General features: G+C 34.7%; 1 protein-coding gene across 3 annotated transcripts in view; it reads left to right on the forward strand.

The window, feature by feature from the left end:
• Window positions 1–250: 250 nt before the first annotated feature.
• Window positions 251–21,978, forward strand: part of PPARG (peroxisome proliferator activated receptor gamma) — a 119,824-nt gene continuing 98,096 nt past the window's right edge. Inside the window, exons 1-2 of one of the 3 annotated variants that reach the window (XM_016162703.2) lie at window positions 251–361; window positions 20,367–20,439. The gene's annotated coding sequence lies outside the window, so the exon portion shown is untranslated. Of the gene's footprint in view, window positions 362–813; window positions 1,371–19,125; window positions 20,440–21,978 lie in introns of those variants that run through there. The other 2 variants (XM_016162701.2, XM_016162702.2) reach the window with 2 other exon arrangements.

The following is a 21,978-nucleotide window of genomic DNA, read 5'->3' on the forward strand; positions in this document are numbered from 1 at the left end:
CTCTACCCTGACGTGACCGGGGCATCTTTCTGAGCTTCGCTCGCGGCCCTTCTCTGTAAAATGGGACCATTCGGGGCCGCCTCCCAGCGGTGGTTGTGAGAAACAAACGCAGCTGGGCACAGAGTAGGCGCTCAGAACAGGCAGCCCCGGCGGCGAGGGGCCCTACTCTGCGCCAGGGCGCGGGCGCCCCCGGCCGCTCTCTCCCCGCCCCCGCCCCGGGCCCAGCTCGGCCGCGGGCAGGCGGGGCGACCGCGCTCGGATCCCCAGCCGGAGCCCGCGCGGAGCTGCCGCCTGGGGCGCTCGGTCCGCCGCCGGAACACCGGAGAGGGGCGCCACACCGCCGCCGCCGCTGCCGCCGCAGGTCAGAGCGCGGGTGCCCGGCAGCGCTCCGGGCCACGGGGTCGCGGGGTGGGGAATGCGGGGCGAGGGACGTGGAGGGAGGGGGCGCGCTAAGGCGCCGAGGACCGACAACGGTCAGGGCTGAGGGGACCCGGGCTGAGGACTTGGTCAGAGGGGACTGGGACTGATTGAGGGGTCGCTGGTAAAGGGGTCTCTGGCTGAAGCGTGGTGGGCAGAGGGCACTGTCCGCGGGGACGGGCGCTGACAGGTCCGGGGCTGAGGGTCGCGCCAGGAGAAGTCCCGGCGGAGCGCGAGCAAACCCGGCGGCGGAGAGCAAGGGAGGCACGCGAGGCGCGCCGGAGCGCGGCGGTCCCGCCCCGGGCGCCCGTGCGTCCAGCGCTGCCCTGAGTGGGGGGTCCGAGAGAATCCCGGACCTCCGAGCACCCCAGCGAGGTGCGCAAGCGTCCGGGAGCGACTTGCGGGGAACTGTGGGGGCAGAAACGCGGGACCCTGTGCGTGGCCGTCTGGCGGCCGTGGAGTTCTGCTCGGTCCGCAGAACCTAGGCGGCAATCCTGGTGGGGTCGTGGTGACAGTTTAAGCTAGGGGCGCCCTTGGGGTCATCCAGCTCCGGTGCCCTTAAGCATTCTGCTGGCTCTGAGCCGAGTGGGGGCTGGGGGAGAGAGTCATCGGGAACGGAGAGTGCGGCCCCCTCCCACTCGGTGTTTGTAGAGAGCGTTAGCGTGTTGCGGGCCCCCATTCTTGCCCTCAAGCTTTACTACTGCTCTTTGTAGCCTAAGCGAAGTGAGTAGAGAAATCATGGTCCCTCAGTATTGGGAGTGCAAGGTGGGTGTGTAGTCTTGGTACTTTATGCCTTGGTATTTGGGGAGGAGCCTAAGGTTAAGGAGGCAGAAACTGGGAGTAACCTATCTGCTGCTTTTATATAAGGTCAGTTAGGTAAAGAAGGGGCCTTTACCTCTGCTGGTGAATCGGAAGGCTGCATTCCTAAATTCTTGTTAACTCCCAGTGCTTAGGTGAGTCGGCTCACTGTGATTGCATTCTGTTGAAATGTGTTGGTGATGTGTCCAAAATTTGCAAGATGACAATGATGGTGACCGTATTATATCGTTATTATTTTGATGTGCTCTTGCTTTACGGTGAGAATCTAATTCACTTGAGTTTAATGGTCGGAAAACTAGTGTCGATTATTTTAGGTGAATAAAGTTAAAAAATAGTAATGTGTTAAGAAGCTGAAGTTTTTCTTTTCCTTTCAAGCTTGGGGACAAAATGTACAATTAATTTGTGTAAATTATCATCTGGAGACAAAACCAGGCAAGATGATGAATTGAGTTGTGTGAAACCTATTGCTGGAGAAACCCGATTTTGGAGTACATTATTTTACTGTCAAGTGTTTTTATCATTCATGAAACGAATTGTAACTGGAGTTACTGAGAGAACAATGACTAGCTTACCTTTACAAGGACCTGGGCAGATATTCGACAGAGTTCATGTATTCTGTGGCAGTGTTCCTATCTATATTGAAGTGATCAATTGCTAACTGAAAGCAGAACCAACCTGATGGTGCTAAATTATCTAGAAAACCCTCTTGTACAGAGACTGATACAGATACTCAACTGTGGCTTCTCTCTTAAAGAAATACCTTCCTCTCCTATGAAAGTTTTATAGAAAATACTCATAGATACTCCCAGTTAGCATGTGAAGTGATATTTCAAAAGATCCTGTTGGAGTTTTAGAACAATTTTTGTGTTGTGCGTTTCAGTCAGATTCACTCTAAAGGTTATCCGTTCCGTAGTGTTCTTTAATATACAAAATTTTAAAACTAATCTTGCTAGCCAAAAAGTGAAGTTTGTTACAAAACCATCCATTTTTGTCTTACTGTATACTTCACATAATTTTTCTCCTCTATTTAAATTAGGTAATATCCGATATTCCATTTTTGATCATTATATCTTTAAAGATCTGAGAGTCAATTAGTGATTGACTACTCACTCAATCCTTTGCAACTCACTAGAAGGAAAAAAACTGTTGATTTAATTTTTAAATCAAGACTTTCATATTTAAGTTTTTTTCTAGCTTTTACGATAACTACTGTAAAAGCATGGTGTCAGTGAAGTATAAAGATTTGGAGCATACCCGGCTGTTTTTTGATCAGTTTTTTCATTCTTTTAAATTTAAAAGAATATAATTTCTTTTCTAAGTTAAAACTGCGATTGGTATTTTTAATAATTAAATACACTTTTCTTTGAAGAGACTAGTTAATGTTCATTTCTTTGTATATTTTGGAATTACATTGAAATAGCAAATGATAATTTTCAAAAATCTATTAATTTCAAAATTTCTGTGATGTTAAAATTATATTATCCATCTATATTAAAATTTATACAAAATAAAAAGTGTAACTTTAGAAATATGCATTAGAAATGCATTACTGATCACAGCTAATTGCTTTTAATTAATAAGTAATATGACTAAAAGCAAATACTTGTTTTTCTCTCTTTTGTAATTCTCCGAAAATAAGGATGTTTGCCACTAACTTAATTATCAAAATAATTATGCATGTGAAAGTGGAGTGAAAGGCACTGCTGTGAAAACCCATACAAGTATTAATGATACATTTCATTTAGTTTTCAAATTGTGAAATGGTTGTTAATAACAGGAGACTTTCATGAGGTAGGGAAAAAAATGTTAAAATAATACTTCACAAACGTTTTGTATATGCTTGCACATACTTTTGTTTCTTTCATAGGATCCGCATATGCCCAATAGATAGAACAGAAAATGTTAGTCATTCTAATTTATGAGTGTTCTTCTGCTGAATTCATTGTCGCTTAAACTTGGAAATACATGTCATAAGGTATGGCAAATATACTGGAACAAATTTTTGGTCTCAGGATCCTACTAAATAAATTAGTTGTAGATGATTTTTTTTAAATCACTAATCAAGAAAACTTGATTTAAGTCACCAGTCTATAATCATAAACATATACCCCCCGCCTTAAAAATTGTAAAACTGAATTTCTAACTTGCTTTTCTAGTTGACCTTTTGAGCTGTTCATTTCTCCCTCTTAAGGTTGAAAAACAACAAAAAGAGCAGCAATTTAAAATGCTTACACAGGTCCTTTAAAACTGATGAATTTGGCTCCACAAAAGTAAAATAAATCTGTGAATAACCATCTTGCAAGCATAGATAGCCCTGACTTATCATATTTCAGTTAGTTTCATAGCATTCTAGATAAATTTTAATGGAAGACTATTTGTAATCCGCCTGGGGGGGGGGGGTTTCTTATTTAATGTTTGTATTCTATCACAATACAGAAATAGATTTGGGAGAGTTATATGGCATATGGTTTAAGATTAACAAAAATACTATGTTTTATTTTTTATTTACCTAATATACTTTAGTAGGTTCTTGGAAGGAAATCAACTCAAATACAATACACCATATCTTGGGAAAACTTTTGTAGATATTTAGATGACTATCGCCAATAGTATTATATACTTAAATCATTTTTTTTTATTTAAAAATATGTTTATGTAATCTTAAAATTTTTCTTCAACAATCAATGTGTACCAATATTTTAATACTGGATATTTAATTGAGAATGTGAGCGTTTACATTTTTAACAGTTTCAATTATTATAGCGGGGCAAGTGACTTACCCTTTCTAACTCTCCATTTCCTTATGTGTGAAAAGGGAAAAATATTGTGGTTATTGTTTTTTGCTTTTATTTTTGGCCTGATTTTAAGACTTTTATCAGCAAACCTGTGTATCTTAAACGATATAATCTTGGCCCTGAATTTAATTGAGCAGGTATTTTATGGAGAACCTTCATAGTTATCTGCATTATAGCTAAGTAACTCTTTTACAGATGTTAATAGTTCACCCTAGTAGCAGTTTTGAGATTATTGTTAAGAATGAGCTGAAGATAATGCTTGCTGTGTGATGATCAATTTATAAATTATTTCTGGAAATATTTCATCATTATTTGATTTTAGATTGTCATCATTCCCTGATGACTTTGGATAGAAATCAGCCTAATAATTATGTTTATTTTATCGATTAGATGTTTGTGACTAGATATAGTGGAAATCTTCTTTTGTCAGTATTGTATGTCTAATGCGTCTAGAAGGCACAAATTGTACTTTCTTGTTTTTCGATAAAGTTCTTTATATATATTTATGGTGTACCCCGTGAGTGTTTATTGTATGTTACCCAGGAGCAAGTTTGTTGTATAAGGGCTATGATCCTTCAGATCAAAAGACAGTTTAGTATCACAGCCTAAAAAACTAGTGACATGTGCTCATAAAAACTGTCTCTTTCTAACAAGCTGTAACCAAAAGGTAGGATTTTAGTGACTTGAAAAGTGAATATGTCTCATAATAACCCACCAATTTACTAGTAGGGAGCAATTGGAAAATCATGTAATTAACTACGCATCATCCAAATAATACATTTTAACTTCTCCTTATGAGTTGTTAAATAATTTTATTATGAATTGACCCCTGTACAAGAAAGTAAGGGACTTGGTTCCAGGCCTGAGCCCCACTATTTTCCTGGAACATAGAGCTACAAAGCCCGAGTAGGGATATAACTAAATGTAAGGGGAAGCAGGGGCCAAAGAAAAACTTAGGCCAGTGCTTGTAGGTGAATGTTCCATTTTCCTGTAGCTTCACTTTTGGAGGTGGGGGAGTTGGGAGTGGCATTAACTTCCACTCCCTTAATGGTATTATTTGGACTTTCTCAAAGTCATTGCTGTACCTTCAGCTCTCCCAGTGACCAGGCCATTCTAACTTAAAATTTTTTCAGAGGATAGGGTGCAATGAATTTCCTTCTCCGACTATAATTTCTCAGATATAAGGGAAAGAGGTGAAGTCATCAATTCATGCAACACGAATCAATTAAAATAAAGATTTAAAACCTTGTGCTCAGGGTTAAATGAGATCATAAAATGGTTTAATTCAATTGAATTCAGTATCTGTTTAGGAAACATTTTTATTCCACTGCATTGATTTTAGCAAATAAATTCATTGCTGGTTTTAACTGAGTTTTTAATTTTTTAATAACTAATTTGTGGATTCCTCTAGAAAAATTGTACTACATAGTTAAGACTTTTTGAGACAAATTTTCTGACCTTCTGGGAAGAGTTCAGATTAGTACAAACCTGGGGTGAGAAGTCTTTCACAGTTTACCGCAGATAAGGAGACGGTAGATAATGAGGGAGGTAGAAAAATAGGGGAATACCCTGAGTAGGAGTGTAAGAGATTTTGTACACTCAGCTCCTACAATCAGCAGGTTTCATAGTTCCTGTGCGTAGACCTAAAATATAAGACTGATGTCTAAGAATGTACCCTGCTCTTTGGTGACATCATAGAATTTTAGAAAAGCTTTAAATTCTAAAGTTGCCCTTAGCACTGTTATTATCTCTAGCTCTATAAGTTGCCTCTGGGAAAGTGAATGGGAAAAGGTTATTCTTATCCTGTATGTTTAAGGAATAAATTTTTCTTTATAGTCAAGTCAGTGAGGAAACATACCTGTCAGACTGCCAGGGTGCAATGATGAAGTCCTGGAAAGAACCCCTTAACCTTGACCCTACCCCACTGTCTGTCATTTTACCTCTAAAACTGTCTTTTTCATTTGCAAGTTTGGAGCTCACTTTCATAATGCCAATATTTCTAGCAAGGTTAATTGTTTAAATCACCATCAGCAAATATTTCAGAGGTCAGTTCCTAGTTCCCTTGCTACCTGAAAATGAGGCCTTCAAAGAAGAAAAAACACATTTGGAATTTGAAAGAAGGGACAAGGAGAAGGAAAAATAAAAAGTGATTCATGCTCCAATTTCTCCATAAACCAGCCTTCATGAAACAAAATATGAAAATAGCCATGTGAAGTGGTAGTGATAGGAAAGGATATACCTGCCTTTATTTTGCTCTTGAAAATCAGCATGTTGTAATTCTTCCCTGATCCATTTTTTTCTTTCAAAGAAAACAAGTTGTTATTCTCAAACATCAATTTACCAAAGAAATGTTATCAAAATTAAGGTCACAAATTAGTTGTTGGTTAATGTAATCAAAATCTGAATATTTCCTCTTGCTGTAGTTTATTTTCTCTGCTATGTTAAGCAGGTTATCTATTCTCTTCATGAGTTAGTGAGTTCTTCCAGACTTTTAAAATAGCTTAATAATAATTTGAAATGAGAAGACTCTTTTAACCTCATCAGAGAAAATACACCAAAGAAGTACAAATAATGCTTAATTCTTTAGCAGATCTACGGATCATAAAATTTCATATACGCTTTATTTTTTTTTCTTTTATTTTTTGCCAAAAATAGTATGGCAAGCCAACATATCTCTGTTAGAAACAGGAGCTTGAGTAGCCACCTCAAAAGCAGGTTCACTAATTCTGTGATTCAGCTGATAGGTAGTGTTAAACAATTAGGTACGGGCCACCCACATGCCTGTGACTAAGCATATATCCTACTTGTCATTCACTTTTTTCCACAGTATTGCAGAAGTCTGACTGTAAAGCACAGAATCCCAAAGTGTTACCTGACTAAATGTTGTTCTTTTCTGTCAGTTGATAATTACCTATATAAACACATTTTTGATTGCATATATAAAAGTACTTATATAAATTCTTTCTTGTTTTATATGTAGAGTTTATGAAAGAGAAAATACATGAATAGTGTACATATGAATGAAGAAGTTACTTTAACAATTATTTGCATATGCCAATGAAATCCAGAAGAACAAAGAATATACCCAGGCATTTGCCAATGTAGGATTACTACATGTTTTCCTAAAGCATTTGGAACTAATTAGAAACATCCTGGCTTTATTTAAAGGCAATATAATATATTTTTAAACTTTGTTTACAAGAAGGTCCAAATCGTTGGCTTTTAGAACTAGCATAGTACAGTTTCTTGAAACAAGTACTGACCGCATTTTATTCCTTTCTGTCTCCAGCATGTGGCATAACATATAGCACATATAGGCACTCAATAAATATTTTAATAAGAATACAGAAATAGTCTAAGGCAGTGGTTCTCAAAGTGTGATCCTTGGACCAGCAGCATCAAGATTATCCAGGAACTCTGTAGAAATGCAAATTCTCAGGCCCCACCCCAGACCTCCTAAATCAGAAATTATGAGGGAATTCTGATGTATACTATTTTAGAAACCCTTGCCCAACATGATTACTGCCTCCAAGATGATAGCATGGAGCCCACTGGTGCACTTAGTTTGTATTATTTTAGTAGCATTACCCCCCCTTTTAGTTACTGTTCTTTACCATATTCTCCCCATTAGTAGAATCTCTGGGGACCATCCTATAAAATTACCCCTATTGGTTTGACATTTTATACTTAAAGAAACTCAGTGTTCCTGACAATACGCTTGTGTAAAGAGAAGCTCGTTTGCTCACTTCTTAGTCCAAGTGTCACTGGTTCTTCTCACCTTAGAATGGTTGCTAGGATTCTGGGTCTCCAAGTTCAAAGAGTACAACTTCAAAGGCTGGATTTTATAAGATCACTGAGGATGCTCCACCCCTAGAGGAGTCATATTAAACAGACTTACAAGATATGGATTTGTAAACCTTAATTTCATTTCAATATTAGAAAACATACTCTCCCTAGTGACTGTCAATAGTTTTTTAATTCTAAGATTTTGTAATCATAAAGAGCTGGTGCAGAAGCATGTAAAGGTAAACTTCTACTACAGGTGGTCATTGTGAGACAATATAACCTGTGATGATAATTTGAAAAATAAAGATTTAAAATAGCACGTGAGTAGAGGTTTTCCAAAATCTAGTCAGACCTCTGAGTGAACACTGTACAAGATATATCTGTATATCTATGTATATAATACATACACACACACACGTGTATAACACACAGGAAAATTAATAAATTTGAATTAATTTTTTCTTTCTTTTGTTTCATTGTTTTAGAAATTCCAGAGGGAAATTTAAGTGGTTTGCCTTTGACCCAAATTACAGGTTACATTTTTCCTGTCACTTTCTTTAAGAAACTTGTATTAGCCTGTTGGCTTTAGAATAATTTTATCTAAATGAAAATGAAGTTCTAAAACTTTTTAGAAATTTCATATCAGGGATACTAAATATTTCTTCTTTCTGCTTCCCCCATTTCTGAAGATTTATTACTTAATACAGCTCAAGTCAAACCTCAGCTATCAAAACTCAGTTTATAGCTCTTAGAATTTGTTTGTGGGTTATACAAACCTAATACGATACCTCAAGGAACAATTTTGAGCAGAAAAGCCTTTTTAATGAAGATTTGCTTATTCAACAAATATTTATTGAGCTCCTACCTTGTGCCTAGAGCTGTTTTAAAGGAGGAGCATAAAGCAATGAATAAGACAGATGGATTTCATCCCTCCTGCAGTTTACAGTCATTGTTACCTATATTAACAAGAATGTTAGTGGGAGAGATGGTGACTAAGCAGAGGCCACAGTCTTGGCCCATGCCTTGTTTCTAGACAGCAATGCTAGGCCAACATGAAATTGGGTGGCTACCTTTGAGTTAGGTATACCTTAGAGGAAAACCTGTGTCCTTGAATATTTTTCCTAGATCTCATATTATTTTATGTGTGTGTGTGTATGTGCGCGCACACGCACACATACATACATATATATGTATTATGTATTGTATACTATATATGATGTATTTATTACATTATTTTTCTGTAATAAAATTATTAAAAAAGGAGATAGTATGCATCTGTTGTTAATAAGATATTACTATTCTGGAAAATCCAAATGACAAGGTGATTATGCACTTTGCAGAAGGCTTAAGTTATAATGCTCTCATAATAGATATATTTAAGTGGTGAACTGTCAATCAATTTAGTTCATAACTTTATTCATAAAACATTATTTATACCTAACAAAGATGTAAAAAGTTTACTGAGACTATCCCATTAAAATTTTTAGAAAAGAACAAAAACGACTTTTTTCCCTAGGAAATAGAGTTAGCTATGTTCCTTTAAAAGCCTATGAAGAACATCCCCATATTTAGGATATAATATTTGAGTAAAAGGAGACCCAGATCCTATTTCAAATGACCCTTCTTTGATTAAATTAATTTTATAGCTGTTTCCAACTTCTATATTCACAGTCAAATTGTCCAACAATAATTTCAGTTCTGTTTTTAAATTGATAGAAAATACCTTATTGATATCTAAATGTAGAATAAATTCTGAACATGAAAGGAAAATAAATTTTAAAGGAATTAATATGAAGTTAAATGGAATTTATTTTCATGTATAGGGTGACATGGAATATTGGAGTGCAACTCAATGCAGATGTAACCAAAACTTTCAAATTCTACAAATTTCATCACAGTTTATTCAGTTCCATAAACTCCATAAACATTTATTGAATGATCACTTGCTTTTCAGCACTAGATATCTTTATATGGGAAACAAGATCCACTCACCTGGAAACATGGCCTTATAGATGGTAAGACAAGTGCTTTTCAGTTTTGAGACTACACCATGCTGGGCAGATGAACCAGCAACTAGCACTAGGCAGGTAAATAACCACAGCTCAGTAAAAGTTGAGAAAATGACTGAGTGATTGAACACAGCATGTTGGCATGGTTGTGTCGTTAGACCATTCACGTGATTCATACTGTGTATTCCACTATGCCTGCTGGAACCACCTATGGTCCTAACAAAGCACAATACATACACACAATTTGTTTTTATTATGCACATTCAGTTTTTAAATGTCAGAGTAATTTTCTTTGTCATACAATGTGTGTGAAATATTTACCCTGGCCACCAGCTTTTAAATTCAGAAAACACAGGCTAATTTTAATCTTAGCCAAAGTAAAACAGAAGGCAGATCTATTCTGAAATGTAATCTAATGTGGATATTATACATGACATTTGCTGTCATGTCTTATAGTTTTATGTACAAATTGTATGCACCAGACAAAATATTAATAAGTATTGTATTTCTTATTCCTCATATATATATATATATATATATATATATGCATTACATACCTTCCCTAATTCACAACCTATAACTTGGGGGACTGAGTGTATTATAAGTACTTTATAAATACTTTTAAAACTCGATTTGATTTTGAGGACAAGTTTTGCTTTATCAGTATCACTTGTTTGCGATTCTCAGTGCTAAGGTTGCCTGCATTTTTAGGGAATTCCCTAAATTACTTTTTAAAATGTTAATTTCTATTTTATGTAACATTTTTTATGATACGTAATTATATGAAATTAATGCCAGAAGACATTTTGCTATTCCAAAGCACCAAAATGGGATATGAAAAGGAAAAAAAAAATGCTAATTATAGACTTCAGCATTCTGTGTTGGAACTTTTAGTTGTTCTGGTCAGAAGAACAGGTTTTAAATGGCCTAAGGGCCAGAGCACTGTTCCACATTCTTGTTTGGAGGCTTCCAATGACAACTGTAACAAATTCTGTTTAGTACTACTGCTAGAGAAAAGTTCACAGTAGTGTACAATATCAAATGTTATATTTATTGCTCATGCATAAAATAAAACTAGTTTCCTTTCAAACTTTCCGTTAAGTGTTAGATAAAATATTATCAAGTTAGGGCCTATTTGCTTCTAATATATAAAATAATCGCTCGGCTATTTCACATATGAATCACAAATATTATCATCATAATTACTTAGTAGTTAATCTCATTTTACAAGGTAGATGTGGGTTTATGAGCAACTTTGAATCAAAATACCAAAAAAACTGATTTACATATAAAAGCAAGTAGACAGACTTTTTAAATGTGGCATTGCGATATCTCTGCACACCCACTCTTCTTAGTAAGCCTTCATCTGTGGATGTAGGAGTCTATCAATGAAAGATCAATGCAGGGAATTTGTACTCTCTCCACCCTTGGGCACCCTGGCATTAGCCTCCTGCAGCCACATCTGTTCAGCTTCTACTAGGTAGGGCAAAGAAGTACCCTACTAGACACTCTTGTAGAGGGGCAGGGAGGACAGAGCATGATAGAAGGAAAGATGAAAAACTGAAACAGGTGTGAAGCTTTCATTGACAATCCATACTTCAGTTCCATTAACTTAATTTTCATTCATATATGGTCACACACAATGAATTTCACACATGTTCAAGTGGATTCTAGGAACAAAGAGAGACACATCAAAGCTCCAAGATCTAGGAGTTTATAATCTACATGAATAAAAAAGGGGTAAAGTTAATTGTTGTAACCAACATTTCAAAGCAGTATATGATTAAGGACTAAACTAAGTTAAGCGGAAAACAAATGCTATAAAAATTCAGAGAATGGCAAGATAAGTGTGGCACGGAGGTGTAGCCAGGACAAACCTTGTAGGAAAGGTAGGAATTGAACTCGACTTTGAAGTTCAGGAATTGCCAGAGTAACCTTACGAAAAAAACTAAACTAACTAACTAAAAAATATACAGAAAAAGAGACAAACAAGGGAATCAAAGAACCATTCCATCAATATGAAATATCCAGAATAGGCAAATCCATAAAAATAGCAAATTAGTGGTTGCCAGGGCCTGGGGAAGGGGGAAGAGGAGTGACTGCTTAATGGGTACAGGATTTCCTTTTGAGGTGATTAAAATGTTTTGGAATTAGATAGAGGTGATGGTTGCACAGCTTTAAAAATGTACTAAATGCCACTGACTTGTGCACTTAAAATAGCTACTTTTATGTTCTGTGAATTTTACTTAAAAAAAAAAAAAGTTCAGGAATTGAGATAGCAGAAGAGAAGAGGAAAAGAATTTCCAGTGTAAGTAAACAAAGCCTGGGCTAGAGAATAAGCACGGATTTAGGGGGACCTTGCAGAGATCAGCCTGTTCAATGTGGATAGTACATGTATGTGAGTTAGTGAGAAATATGTTTATAAAGGTAGATTTTAGGTAAGATGAGAAAGGTTCTGGAATGCAGGCAAAGCAGTGTGGATTTTATCTTATAAGGAGTGGTGAGATTCCAGGTCTTGAGGAGTGAGATGATTTAGTCAGAAGATTAATCTGTGCAGGGAAAGCAGTTAGGAGGCTATCTCAAAATCTGGACATAACATGAGGAGGGCCTGTAGAAACCAAGAGGAAGGAAAAATGTGAGACACGTTCTAAAGCAGTGAGTGATACTCCAAGTATGGTCAAGGGACTGATGCTCCTCGCAAACTCTTAGTTACTGACCTAGCACAAGGGACATATAGATTTAAGGATAAGCATTTAAAAACTTTTATACTGTCAGGATGTTCAAATGCATGGTTTTGCATTTTTTCATTATAAAAGGATCCACAATGGATTGAAAAAGAAAAGAAAAATTCCTTCGCCCCGGAGTTAGAGCACCATTGCCCTAAAGGACACGTTGACTGGACTTAGTGACTGGGTCACGTAGGGTAGTTGTCAGCTTTTTCTTTACTCATTTTTATGTCAGTAGACATATTCATGCAGAGTCTGACCATCTGTCCAGAAGTCTTGCTTTGGTAGGAGGAACTGACTAGGTGATTTATAAGTTCTCTTCCAACTCGAAGGTGCTGTGATTCTCCATTCTATAATGTTAACTTAGTAGCTAGCATATTTCTTTCACACTTGACTGTATTGGAACACCAATACGTACTAGGTGTCTGGCCGTTTTCATCCATACTTGTAAATACATCAAATTTGAATGCAAATTCTATTTTAAACATATCTATACAGTTAGTTCCATAGTTCTTTTTAAAGAAAGTACTGTTTAATGCCTTCTCAGCCAACATTTATTTCTAGTTTTAATATTTGTAGTAAGTTCCTCTTCCACGTGATATTTTTCGCAAGTAATGCAAATTTCTGCAGAAGTGAGTTACGTAAATCACAGTCACGCTGCTGATCTTTAAGTCATTTGTTCTTGTTCCTGTGATGTAATGTTGTTGATCAAGACCAGGCATGACTAGCCTTTTTGGGAATGTCTTTGTGATTCCATTTTGATGTCGGTGAAAGTTCACATAGCTTTTATTATTCACCATATTTGACTTAGTTATTGTAAGCTTAAAACTGTTATTGTCAACATTTAGCAACTAGAATTGTCACGGATTAATTGCACTTGGAAGACATGAAAGACTTAGATTCCTGTAGGATTGAAACCCTCACTATATATTGGAGGAATTAAATAAGGGACATTATTTTCATTAAGGATTATTTTAGTGCTTATGGTATCAAGCAAAGAAAAAGATTAGCTGAAGAAGAAAAATTCATTTCACTTCTAGTAGAATATTTTACTAAATAACCCATTTTCATCATATATTATTAAAACAACTTATATTTTTCATTAGAATATGTGTAAAATTTTGAATTGTCCCTAGATCAGTGCCTGGTATATAAGATTCACAGTAGATATCGAATATTCTTCATTGAATGTAGGGTAATGGTGGACAAAGCCTTTCAAATGGAAAAATAGTATGAACAGGAGTAGGAAAATGTGAGTTTAAAGAAAAGCATAGATAGTTTACTGAAGGTATCATGTATGTATAATTACAAATGTGAAATTTTTTGGCTAAATAATTTTCGTGGCTTATTAATTTCTACACAGTATTTAAAATACCAAGATGATTCTGATGCTTATATCCAAAGTGAATGCATGAACTTAAATATCAAAAGTTATTACCTCTGACTAATCTGAATTTCTAGGCCTTCCTTTCTTCCTCCCTCCTTCCTTCTCTATACCCCTTGATTTTGCTCTAGCTGTAATACTTAATTCCCTCCCTTTACCACCTTTTTTTCATTCATGGTGTTTCTCGTATTCTCTTTTTTTCCTTCTTTCTCTGCCTCTGTTTCTCTTCCTGTGATGACTCTTTTTTTTCTGTTTCCCAATTTCCAGCTTCTCTCTCTTTGGCTAGGTCTCTAACTACAATATAGAAATGAAATATATTTTTATCTGCTAATTAAATAAGGAAGTAGTGATTTTTTTGGTCAAGATATAATTGACACAAAATTATACGATATTTGAAGTACATATCGTGGATATTTGATATATGTATATACATTGCGAAAGGATTCTCTACATCTAAGTAATTAACACATAATACATCTATTGCCTCACATATTTCTTTTTTCTTTCTTTCCTTTTTTGTTTTTTGGTAAGAACATTTAATTTCTACTCTCTATGCAAATTTAAGTTATACAATACAGTGCTATCAGTTATAGTCATCATGCTTACATTAGGGATGTTTTTATTCTGAATTTAACGTGAACAAAATGTTTATGTTCCTCTTTCTGAGACTAAATAAAATTGATTATAATTTATAAATGGATTTTGATTGATTTTTTTAAAAATTGTTGAATCACTAACCCTCAAATTGAGAAAAGGGGACAAATAGACCTTAACTCATGAATCCTGGTATAGTATAGTGACTTGTTGAAATAACTCCTATTTATCTTTAACAACCTTAATTTCAATCCTTTTTTCCCAAACAACAGATATATCATATGATCCTTTAGCATCTAATTATATCTGTTTATGTGCAATTACAGAAGAGCTGGAATAGTTGTCCGTTTTGTTAATTCTTTATCCCCAGTGCCTAGAACACTGCTAACAAATATCAGATTCTGCTCAGCAAATAATTGTCGCTTTCATTTCACATCTACAGTCTCATTCTACTTCCTAATCCTAAATATCTATTCTAACTTTTTAGAGTAACATTAATCATTAGGATAACTTAGTTGATAATGGATTTATAAATATAACCATACAATTTCATGTTCATAGAATGCTTTCTTTCCTTTAGTCTACTACATGGTTTAAATTCTTAGCCAAAATGTCATTTAACCACCCTTCCAAAGGACTCTTCCTTAATTTTCTCAAGCACCAAAAAAGTAACTTAGCTCTTAATAGTAATAGTTAATATTTATTGAGCACTTATTCTGTATCAGGCTCTATTTTAAGCACATTACATATGTTATCTCATTTTATTCTCCCAACAATCATGTAAGGTGTATACTATTATCTGTCTCGCAGATGAAGAAACAAGTACAAAGATAAAAATAAGCTGCCAAGTGATAAAACTAGGATTTAACCCAAGCAACCTGAACCCAGTACCCTGTCTTGCATTCTTTAGTAAGAGCCTAATTTCCCAATATTTAACTTGCCAAGGAATGAGATGTCTATACTCTACCACCTTTCTACACTTAACGATCAGATTTACAGAAGTATAACCGTATTCAGGTATAATCATGATTAGATCTAAACTTTTAGTTGTTCTGGTTCACTGCAAATCAGTTTATGTGTCTTGTAAGTGGTGAGCAACTTGAAAGTACTTATTTTTGTTACTTGTACAAGGTAAATTAGAGCACCAAATCTTCAACTCATATTCAGTAACTCTACCGTCACTTAATACCAACTTCTGTTAGGAGATTCTTTATTTCCATTTTTTCTCTCTTAAATTCCTGTCAACCTGAAGTCATTTTATTTTGTAATCCCAGGATATAGAGGTCAATTTAATAGCAAATTTTGTATGACCATTGTAAAATCTAGGGAAGACTATAATCGGTCCGTCTTAAGTCCGGCCACTAATGGAACCAATTAGTAATTTTGAGGAGGGGAGGGCGGTGACAGATCCATGTATTTAGTTAGATGCGATAAAAATTAGTCATTTGGGAGTATTCATATACTTTCACTTTCCTCTGTCCGCTAAAGATTTTTGTGAAGTATTAGAGAATGAGTGGAGAGGGACTGGTCATGGAAAACTGGAGATTTAAATTGATGTACATAATAAAATGCTGGGAAAAAGAGGAAGAGGGAGAGATTATGGAATTACTAGGCTAAGAATGGAGAAAGTGTTTAGTTGGGAGCACTTTTGGAGAAGGAGACGCTTTGGAGAGTAGAGTGTAAAAAAATTAGAGGGAAGGAGAAAAGGGATATGGGAGGAAAAGTTTGAAAAAGGAAGGTTTGCTTGTGGTTATGAATTGAATCTTTAACGTATTTTGAAGGACGAGTGAGTAGAGGATAGAATTCCATTTAATCTTGCAGGGAACGAAGAATATCCAATTATGTGTTGAATTGTGCTTCTTTAATTCTTCAGAGGGAGAAGTCAGTTTGGATAATGTTGAATTTGAGGTTCCTGAAGAACCTCAGGTATGGGTGTTCAAAAGAAAGTAAGAAATACAGATTTAGAATTTTTGAGAGGAGACTTGTAGTTAGACATAAAGGTTTGGGAGCTACAAGTAAGTAAGTGTGTTTATGGGTAAAAGAGGCCAAGAAGGAACTTGCAGAGCACACAAAATAGAAGGGCTCATAAAGAAGAGGTACCAAGAAAAGGAACAAAAATAGTAGTCCTATGGTAGGATAAGAATTCAGAGAAATTGGTCTCTGAGTAGCTAGGGGAGGAGACTTTTAATAATAGATGATGGACATAATGTCACATGCTAAAGAGGAAGAGAGAGGTGTGCTGAAGCCAGCTCATACCAACTTGTGAAAGTCAATTGTGAAATTTTCAGGATTTTTGGGAGCTGATTGTTATCCACAGAAGAATTAAAGAAGCACAAATTAATAATGCAGTTAATAATGCAGTTAAACAAGTTATGTTAAAAACAAAGGTAATAAACACACTTTTGAGGTGTTCATATTGATTTTAACTATATAGAGAAAATACTGTATACTGTTGTATGCTACTGTACTAGCTCTTTCCCACTCTGCTCTCCATGACAACACATTGATAGCCTGAAATCAACCATAGTGGGAGTATTTACACCACAGAAATTGGCAACCACTACAAATCAGAGTATTTTTTCCCTACAAGGGGAACTGTTGTTAAACATTTACCAGCATACCATTGGATAAATAGAATAAAAATCAAGAAAAGTCTAATGGCTTTGGCAAGGAGACAACTTGTCAGTATTGCTTGAGTTTCTGTCGAAAGATAGGTGACAAACCACAGTGAAGTGGGCTGAGGAGTGAAATAATGGAAAGTGAAGAAATGACTGTTCAAATAAGTTTGAGAACTAGTAAATTAAACAGTGAAGCAGATTATTATTGTCAATACCTAAATTTTTTTTAAATTTAGGGCCTACAGACTATAAACAATGTTAATTTACTTTATCAGTCTCCAAAAATGAAAAACATATGTAAATGTATTTTAGAGTGGAAGTTCTTCTGTTAGAAAAATCTTATGGAACTAGTTATAGAACACATTTGGGGAAATGCTGCTATTTTGCAGTTAAGATGATACTGGTTGTAAGTTTGAGATAAATATTCCTGTTGAAGCTGCTTAGTTTGTTAAAGAAATATTGTCAAGAGTGGATGTTGAATTTTGAATATTTTTTTTGCATTTTTGAAATAATCATGTGGTTTCTTTTAAAATTTGACCTAGTGCTGTGACACATTATTAGGTTTTCTAATATTAAATCATCTTTGCCTTTCTGTGATAAATCCAACTTGATTATGATGGTTTCTTCTTTCAATATATTATTGATTTTTTTGATTATCATTTTATTTATAATTTTAAGTTAATATTAATAAGTAGGATTGCTATTTTTCTCATTGTTCTTGTTAGTTTTTAATATCAATATTATGTCGCTTTTAAAAAACTACTTTGGTTACTGAACTTTTTCTACTCAGAAACAGTTTATATAGCAAGAAAATTATCTCTTCCTTGAAAATGTGAAAAAAATTCATCTATAAAATTATCTAGGCCCAGAGCTTTTGAGGGAAGTAATTCTTTGATAAGCTTTCATTCATTTCCATTGTTAATTATTTTTTTATTGCTTACGTCAACCTTTACCATTTATGCCATTTCAGACAAATTAGTCTGACTAAGTTGCCCTTTGGCTGCATTATTATCTGCTTAGAGTCTAGTGAAAATCCCATTTCAGAAATAAAAAAGTTGGATAACTAGATATGAACAGCCCCTATCTAATGTAGGTTCTGTTGAAATGTTGAAGGCCTTGTTTGCTATCTTCACAGCCTAGTTCTCTGACTTATGGGGGTGAGTAGAAGGATTTATGATCTAAACCAATTGAATTTAACTTGACCAGATGAATAACATGAAAAAACTGTAATCCTTGATATTTATTGCCCCCAGAATGGATCTTGTTTCTGCCTTATAATAAAATAAATACTATACTTTATAGTATATTTTATAATATTTTAGTATACTTATAAAATTAATATCAATGTAATTAATATTAACAAGTATATGATTAACATGTATAAATTATAATTATCAAATGTGATTACAGTTATATTTTATTAACTGTATTAATATTAATTTAATGAATAAATTATATATTTATAAAAACATCTGAATGAAATATATAAATGTAATAAAATATGAATATGAGAAAAATATAAATATATATTATATATAAATAAAATTTATGTCTGGAAACAATACCTTCTATGGTACAGTGCAATACTGAATAGCTAGGAAAAGAAGATTATGAATTTTACCATGGGAGGGGGTTTTGGGAAAGGTTATAGAATTCTGTCTGCCTCTGAAAATCATGGGAGCCGGCCCAGTTTTCTGTTTGAGCCAACTCTTAGGGCTATAAGCAAGGAATAGATAGCAGTTTCCAGAAATCTTTACTTTTTTTCTTCTTTATTTTCAGTATTTCTTAAGGAATTCATATGTATTTCAAAGGGAAATTGGGATGAGTGTCAAGGAAAGATAGTATAACAATCTTAACCTGAAGTCAGTATTCTTTCGTTTTTCAGATAGAGATTTTGTTTTATTAATATTCTTTCTTATTGCTTTCACATATTTAAGCCTTTTTTTAGTTGACTTATTAAAAAAATCAAAGTGATAATTCATTATAAATAAAGTTGTTTCTCATGTGTTATGTATGTTATACATAATGAACAGTTTTGGTGTGGATACTGCTTTTGTGTTGATGACAAATTAGAGAGTGTTTACATAAATTGCTGTGATATAGGTGAGTAGGTAGTCAGAAAACAAAACATCCAGTTGTAAAATACTGACAAATTAGCTCTTTCTATAGAATAATATGCCTTATTCTGAAAATAAATTGTTACTTTATTATTGATATTGAGTCTACATTAAGAGGTTTTCCATCTCCAAACAAAAGTACTAGATAATGCTAGAGAAACAAATAATCAAAAGAAATACATTGGCTTTAGTTTATATTCTTTCATATTAGAAACAACAAAATGGGGAAAATTTTTATATTCATAATCCACTACTTTTATGTCATGCATGGATAACAATAGTTTTTGCAGATTCCAAATTGAAAAGGATTAATTAAAAATTAAGAAGAATTTAAAAGGAAAAAAATTTAGAATTTTTTGTAGGTTAGACTGCAGAACATTGAGTCTGGATATTGGGACTGTTAAGGCCCTGATGATAAAGCTTTTGGCAGTAGATGTTGTTTTGTCTTTAGGGAATGCACAGCTATTCTAGAATCCCTTCATAAGAGCCAAGGATGTGTAGCCCAAGACCTTTGGCACATTTACATAGATAATGTGCTCTCTGGGTCTTCCTTTTAAAAATCTGCTTCACATGGAATGTGCAGCATCTACTGTCCCTAAATAGTTGTAACACATCACTGTACTTTACCTTAGGTTTAACAGCCATGTGCCATGTAGAAGGAGGTTATATTTTAATATCGTCTTTACTATGTATAACTTTGATCAAACATCTATCTTTTGAGTTTATTAATCCTTTTAACATAAGTTTTTCTTAAGTCTGTATGGTAATATAGGTGTCATTATTAATTTGATGTAAAAGATGAATGAGATAGAGGACCATAACTCACGATCAGTGACAGAACTAGGAAAGTAGGTGAAATAAATCTAATACACATCTCTCTAGGAAGATTCTACAGCCCTGCATGATTTATGAGTCAGTTGGTAGCCTGTTGGTTTACTTCTAGAGAATCCAAAAATAAGCTCAGGGAAAGCAAACATTCAGAATGAAATCCAACAGAAAAAATAAATTTATTTGTTCTTGTACACTTTGGGAAGCCTAGGTTGTCTAGGAATTTTGAATATGTGTGCATATTAAATGTTTTCTTTCTTTTTAATTGTTCAGATTTGAAGAAGCCTATTCTAAACCACAGATAAACAAGAAGTCCATTTTCTCAAACAAAAGTTGTCATTTAACGGTAGGTAAACTCAGAATTTATTATGCTAAATTTGTATTTAAAAGTACCTCTTTAAAAAGAATATTTGAATTCTTCATAGTATTATACAATTTCTCTGAGAGCTTTTATTTTGACTATCAGAATACTTTCTACGGCATAATTTACCAGTCATTTGAGGGAGAACACAGTAATATATTTGTCTAAGACAAAACAAAGATAGGAAAGTGACCTAGAAGTTGAATAATAGCTCATATCCTTAGAAATGTCTCAAATACAAGTATATTATTTTAGGTTCCTGTGATACTTACAATTAAATCGAGATAAAAATTAAAATGTCTTGCTTGGTTCCATAAAGCCATGCAACCAGGATTCCTGGTTACAAAGGAGCGAGTAGCTTCACTATCCAATACTCATGATATGTGTTTCATTTGGGGAGTTATAATGCAAGCCTATACTTACTTATTTTAGTACTCAAATTGTTCCAGCTTCCAATGGCCAAAGCTGGAATAATTTGAATAATAAAATAAATAACTACTTATATAGCCCTCCAAATAAAACATTAGTATAAAATCAGTATAGTCCTCCAAATAAAAAAAATATATATTAGATTTCATACTGATATAAATAAATGCTGGATAAATAAACAAATGGAAAGAGAACTTTTCCTTACAGATGACTTTAAATTAATAAACATAAAAGGGATGAGAGAAATAGAAAATTGCCATTAAAGAACCACAGTAATAATTGCTGCAGGCAAGATGAATAGTAAAATTGGTTAAAGTATAAGGAGAAGCAGAATATGTACATAGCCTCAAAGTATCTCCCCTCAAATATTTATTAATTACAAAGGGATAATTTGTATCTTTGCAGTGGAGAATCCAGGCAGACACCACCTTAACCAAGTGATCAAGGTTAATATCAACAGTAATAAGACATATCAACTCATATACCTCCAGATAAATTGTCCTGAAAAGATCACATCATGCCTTTGGTGTTCTCCCAAAAAAATCCATAATATCAATTGAATCATGAGAAAACCTTAGACAAACCTAAATAGAAAGACATTCTACAAAATACCTGATCAGCATTCTTCAACAGTATCAGGAGCATAAAAGACAAGTAAAGTTTGAGGAACTATACATTAAATATGTGCAGTGTTTCGTATATCATATATACTTCAATAAAGCTGTTTTAGAAAAAGGACTAAGAAACTACCAAATGTTTGGAGGAGAATAAAGGGACATGGCAACTATATGCAATGTGGGATCCTGGATTGGATTCTGGAACTGAGAAAGTACATTCATGGAAAAACTGGTGAAATCCAAGCGAAGTGGTTTATGGTATTGTGCCAGTGCTAATTTATAAGTTTTGATCACTGTATTATGGTTGTAATATGTAATGTAACAGTAGGGGAAGCTAGGTGAAAGGTACATGGAAACCCTTTCTACTATCTTTGCAACTTTTCTGTAAGCCTCAAATTATTTGAAAATAATTTAAATGTTCTTTCAAAGTAACATTGGAGTCACCAAATAATCCTTCTTATCAGATTGTCACTGATTT

This window comes from Rousettus aegyptiacus, unplaced genomic scaffold (genome assembly GCF_014176215.1).
Source record: "Rousettus aegyptiacus isolate mRouAeg1 unplaced genomic scaffold, mRouAeg1.p scaffold_m13_p_4, whole genome shotgun sequence".
NCBI lineage: Eukaryota > Metazoa > Chordata > Mammalia > Chiroptera > Pteropodidae > Rousettus > Rousettus aegyptiacus.